Source organism: Portunus trituberculatus, chromosome 32, assembly GCF_017591435.1.
Source record: "Portunus trituberculatus isolate SZX2019 chromosome 32, ASM1759143v1, whole genome shotgun sequence".
In the NCBI taxonomy this organism is placed as follows: Eukaryota; Metazoa; Arthropoda; class Malacostraca; order Decapoda; family Portunidae; genus Portunus; species Portunus trituberculatus.
This window is the reverse complement of record NC_059286.1, coordinates 3130682-3136741: the sequence shown is the minus strand read 5'-3', so window position 1 is coordinate 3136741 and position 6060 is coordinate 3130682. Positions and strand designations below refer to the sequence as shown.

Sequence of the window (6060 nt, the reverse complement as noted above, 5' to 3'; positions counted from 1 at the left end):
TTCTCCTTGTTTCTTTTCTTGTTATTGCACTTACATTTTTATGAGAGTGTTCCATGTTTGTTTACAGAAGGCACACGTCATTCCTTGGACAATATTGTTTTTTGTCATGTCATTCTAGCTTTTGATTATTCTGATTTTTAGGGAATTAACAATTGATGTAAACAATTATATGATATGATTCTTTGCAAATTATCATAAACGTTCTGTGGTGTACATTATTCCCTACCTACAAAAGCAATATGATCGCTGCGTCATGCAATAGAGAACAATCACTAATTCGCTTGATAGACATGCTATTCTTTCTCCTTTACTTAAAAAAAAAAGACAAAGGTGAAAACAAATCATAATCAATTAATCATATTTGATATAGAAAAAAAATATGTTATGCGAGAATATTCACTAACTATATATTGATCATTCCTTCTTCACTTAGTCACTCTGAAACCAGCCTGAGTAGGAATGACTGGGCATGGGTGTGATGGACAGGTGCAAGAATGGGAGAGAAGGTAAGAGAGGCGTCACTTAGCAGTGCAGGCTAGCACATTCATGAATCATTTGGCGTCACACTTTCACTGTCACCGACTACTTTCAGTACTCGCTCTGCGGCTGAAGAATGGCATTGGAAGCATCCCGTTTTAGTCTTGAAACTGCTCTAATCACCGAAGTCCTAACTCAGGCCAGAAGCATATAACATTTTATTCTACATTTCTTCTTACCGTCACCTCCCTACCACTTCCTCCTAAGAGCATTTGGAAGCAAGGAAGTGGTACTCTAAATTTCTCTTGTCTGGAAGCGTCGTGCCTCGGTCACCTCCCTTCTGGGGCGCCTTTTGACACTGATTTACTTCAAATGTTGCATCACAGTAGTAGGTATTTTGTTAACAAGTCCCTTCTACTGACTGAGCAGCTCCTGGCGGACTTAGGCCTCACTGATACAACATTGATTTTGTATTGTCGTCTAAAGGAATGCTGTATTTCTTTATACTGGACCCATTATGTGTCTCACCGTATACTATGGATCAAGTATTTCTCTATGGGATTGTCATGAAGATGCATGTCGAACCTAGTAAGCATTGCAAAATGCATAGACATGTTATTATGCTATACCTAAAATAATTGCATCAATATCCGAGAACTGACAACCTTTACCCTTACACAGTCCACAAGTCCTCGTATATTCCGAAAAGACGCCACACTACACTGCAAACTGGTGATGTCTCTACACTTACCGACACGGGCACCATATTGCTTTAGCAGGGTACATAAAATCGTAACCAGTCAACTGTTCACTTGTACCGGCGAGTTTACCGTAGTGATGCTTACCGTAGTGATATTACGAGAGGCAAGAGAGTCAAAGCTCATTTAAGGTATCTATTCTCAGTTGTCTATAGTCATAAGCTGATCACATCTGTTCATAAGCACATTGACATTTGGCCGTTGCTCAGTCGTGTGGACAAGTCTACAACTGTGGGTTTACTGACAACTTCAGATGGTAGTTTATTATCATTTTCTTGGTAATAACGAGAGCCTGGAGACCTCACATTTTATTGGCTTCATATAATACATCGCCACACACACATAGCACCACCTCGCCACATAAAAACTTAAATTATTTGTACATAAATATCCGTAAAATCATAACCATTCATGACAATACAACAACTAAGTCAATCAAACCGGTTCACAAATACAATGGCCTACATATCTGTTATTTTTTTTTTATAATTTTTATCCTTAAGTGATATACATACATTGCTGTGAGGTTGAACAGGCACTCATTCTCCGATCAGAAGACTAACCAAGGGTTGAACTTCACAACACTGAGATGGAGGCGCTGGGCAGGCACATCACCACCAGCCTGTACCTCGGCCCACCCAGGGGACCCGTTGACTTTGAACTGTTCTTGGAAATGTGACTTGCTATTCCCTTTTGAGTTTTGTTGTAAGATGTCAAGTGAACACAGGAGGAGAGAAAGTGGGCAGTGTTAGAGGCTGGTGGGGAGTGGTCGGTGGGTGAGGCCAAGGCCTTGGTGAGGCGCGGCAGTGTGTGGGGTCCAGAGGCCTTGGGTCAGTCCTCCACGCATGAGGGCCCTCGATCCACATCTTTAATTATTATGGGTATAAAAATGTAAATCACTTTTCATAGTGTACCAAAAAACGCATCATTAATAAGTAGAAAAGTGAAAAGCATATTAAATGTTAATTAGACTAATAAAATCAATGCTGGTCGTTTGAATATTTTTTTTTTTAGCTTAGGCCTGCCATTGGATGCCTCGTTGGGTTGTGAATTATGACCGATAATTTAGTTACCTTTTATACACAGATACTCCAAGGAGGATTCTGTACCCGAGTCAGTGACATGTTTCCAAAGGCAGGGTTCACAGACATTGGTAATACTGTACTTTTGACATCTAAGCTACGAGAAGTACATTCATGTACAGCACATGATATAGTACAACTAGGAGTGTACACAGAGTTAAATATTTCAAACGTGGGGAAACTTCAGTTCCTGGATGACAAAGAGATAAAAATCAAGTTGTGTTGGCTTCTGGTCATCAGCACTGGAGGCGAGGCTCAGTTACATACAGACGAATGGACCTCTGTCTCAATATCCGGTCCTGGTCCGACTACATAGCGCAGTCATCAACTTCTGACGTGTTCTTTGCGGCACGAGACTGGTGGTTGGTGACAAGAGTTTCCAGTCTTCCACCGATCGCAAACCGTTTCGTCATGGATATTAAACTGACTCAGCCTTCCAGCAGCTAATGCGGTAGTGGTGAGTGTGGGCTTGTTGACCTGTCGTTGCTGCTGGCACTGTCACACTCCCTGGCCGCCTCTCCTCACCCTTCACCCTCGCACCTCAGCACTGAGAGTGTGGCATCCAAACAAAGCAAACATAACATTTGAATTTCTTCACCAATGCACAGGAGGACGAATGGAATTTTATATTGCTCTGATTCTTTGATCTCTGTATTCTATATGTACTAAGGTACCTATTACTCATCAAATGTTAAAAGAAGAAAATTTAGATTTGCCTGATGGGATCTCATGTCCATACATTTGCATAAGTAAACGAGAACAAGAGCGACCGCGGCGAGGATGCTCAGGACAAGACGGCTTTAAAAAAGAATTAAGAAAAAAGTAAACGTAATTCTCTGAGGCTGGGCATGGGAAGCCGTACACTCGAGCCCCGGCATGGGAGGGAGAAGGGTGCGAGGCTGACTGTCCTTCTCACACTTCACTCTTACCGCTGAGGGAGAGAATACAGAATAGCCATACATTCCACTTTCCTCACCCTACGAACATATAGTTATGTATAAAGTACATACAAAATATCTGCATCCTTCAGCATACATTAGGTGATGCAGGTACGCCTGAATGCAGTCCTGGAAACGTTCTATATACACGCGTGCAGGTGCGAACATCACCTGACACGCTACGCTAGTTACGGTGATGTAGTGTGAGGGTTGTCGGGAACACCTAGCTTTCTTCCTCGTGTACGTGTGGCCGAGTGGCAGTTGTTGGCTTGAGTATATTGCGAATGTGTCTTCCAGTACATCTTCCATTATGATACAATTAATCTGTATAAAAATCACTAGATCACACTGCACGTCTGTCTGGCACTGATCAGATATCGGGAGGCGCTTTGGAGTTGGAAGAAAAAAAAAGTCGATACAATATAGAATGACTTATATAAATGCAGATTAACAGCCGTTACATGAATATATAAAATAACATACTTGAATCTGAGGGTAATACCAACACTCGTATAAACCTCTAACGGAATTTGCCTCATGAAAAATCCAATAAAAAATCACCGTCTGTGCATCGATGAGAACTTCACGCACACGGTCCTCACTCGTGTCTCGGATCCCGCCTTCAGGTGTGCAGGTCAGCGCCGGGATGGTCTGGCCACGGCGGGTCCCCGGCATCACGTCACCACGCTGCTCTTGTACGTATCGAGGTGTGTAGTATTACCTATATAGCCATACATATATATATCACTTTTTTATATATATAAACTTATCCAATAATATATATAGTTTAAAGATAGACTTGAATATCCTTATAAACAATTTGTCTTCTTTCTTTGCATTTGCTGTTCGTTAAATAAAAAAAGAAAAAGAAAAATAAGAAGCGTTCCAAGCCGTCACAAACTGTACCTGAATAATACCTCTCACGTACGTTACATATCAGCACTTATCAACTTCGTCCATGACATGACAATATGACGAATACGATACGTGAAGGGGAGGGAGTGGAGGTGAGACAATGGCGCGTATTTAGAACACTTTGCTCTCATCACGACTATTTCCAAAGCCTGCAGAGATGATTAGCCTGGTTCCCAAAACTGTTTCTTCTTTAGAAACAATTTTTTTTATATATTAAAAAAAAAAAAAAAAAACACCCTTAAAAATCCATGAACCTTCAATTAGAGTTTTAAAAATAGTGTAGGTGCGGCTGGAAGTGTTTCTGAATACAGTCCTTTGTCTACTTCATGGCATGTTATGGAGAGCTATGGCGGGTCAGCGGCGGCGGGGATGAAGGCATGAATCTTGAATATATCGATGCCAGGCTACCACAGACGAATGATTGGGAAATATAATCGATTCTGTGGTATATTCTGAGTTCGCCACACGCTAAGGACTCACGGTATAGGACAAAGCTTTATACAGTATGTTACCGTGCGAGTGCTTTCTCTAGTATGGGAGAGTATGTATATCTTGTAGATGTGAAGGATGTAATGCAGAGTTCGGAAAGAAAACACTTTCTGATTATGGATGGACCATTAAGATATATCAAGTTTTTAGTCAAGAAATAACTAGTTGCTGTAGTTGAAAAAAATGGGAAAACGTAAATGATTGTGGGAGTAAAATCGTCAGAAAAAAAAATGTGATTTAGGAATATAGGGAACAAATGACAGTGATGATGAGGGAAAACAATGGAAACCAAAGAATCGCGGAATGTGACTAATCTGGTGATGGTCCTTTCCTCCCCACGCACACACTCACACGGGCGCAGGACAAGTATTATTCAAGTACATCAACTAGAGACGATCAATAACAAATTTTTGATTCAGACATCTCCAGAGAGCACCATTCACGCGGGAGGGGAGAGGGAGGGAGGGCACGCGTTGCTCTACATATCGTTGTAACTATGTACACTGTATGAAATCTTTGGTAGTGGTATTATGTACAAGTTCTCCTAACGCGCAAATCTTTCTTTTTTTTTGATAACCTTACAGAACAATTATCAACTAGACTATAAATTAATAAAACAATATAAACTTTACACTTGATAGAAAAGTCACCAGAGGCTGACACTGCTTTTGCCCGGGGCAAGACTAGGGCATTCTTGCACCCCACAGGAGCCAAGGTGGGGCGCGCCACCACCACCACGGCCCTGCTCCTGCTACTGCTGCTGCTGCTGCTGCTGCTGCTCTTCGCTGAAGGAATGAAGAGATAAAAGAAGATACAAGACATAATTATCTACACTGATAAAGGCTGGTGGATTACAAGACGAGCAGCAGCGCGAGGCTACAGCCAGTACGATATATTGAGCTGATATGCAAAATTAACACAATTCTTTACCGTTTTATTTCCCCTTATGTGCGTCAAGAGTCCGGCCAGGAGCAGCGGCGCCATCCCCTGCTGCGGCGTCACCGCCACTGTCTGCCGCTCAGACCAGAAGTGTCTTAACATATGAGAGAAAACTCAGCGGTATATAGTGTAGCTACACTGGGATTATTCTTGTATCATGAATTAATATTAACATACAAAATGAAGCATTCACAGTTGCCTTAAATTGTAATAATAAACTAAATAAGTGTTACATTAATTTGTGCCCTCCGTACATCGTAAACTGTCATCTATATCAGTACGAAATACACTTCACTGGTACATCACATTGACTTGCCATAAATCTAGGTTAGCAACCCAACACCATAAGGCAATATGACGATTTCCAAGAGGCGGGTACATAAGTCTTTCAGCAATGCGAGGCGGTAGGGAGCCTCGCACACACAACACTCACACTCTGACATCAGCGCCTCGGCTGGGCCA

The 6060-nt window shown here is 41.8% G+C and overlaps 1 protein-coding gene across 5 annotated transcripts in view; it reads right to left on the bottom strand.

Moving 5' to 3' along the window:
• Window positions 1-1530: 1530 nt before the first annotated feature.
• The window catches only part of LOC123511854 (protein tincar-like), a 310085-nt gene continuing 305555 nt past the window's right edge, over window positions 1531-6060 (bottom strand). For 4 of the 5 annotated variants that reach the window (XM_045267904.1, XM_045267905.1, XM_045267903.1 and 1 more), the window contains one exon: window positions 1531-6060. This exon is cut by the window's right edge and continues 351 nt beyond it. The gene's annotated coding sequence lies outside the window, so the exon portion shown is untranslated. The other variant, XR_006676963.1, reaches the window with a different exon arrangement.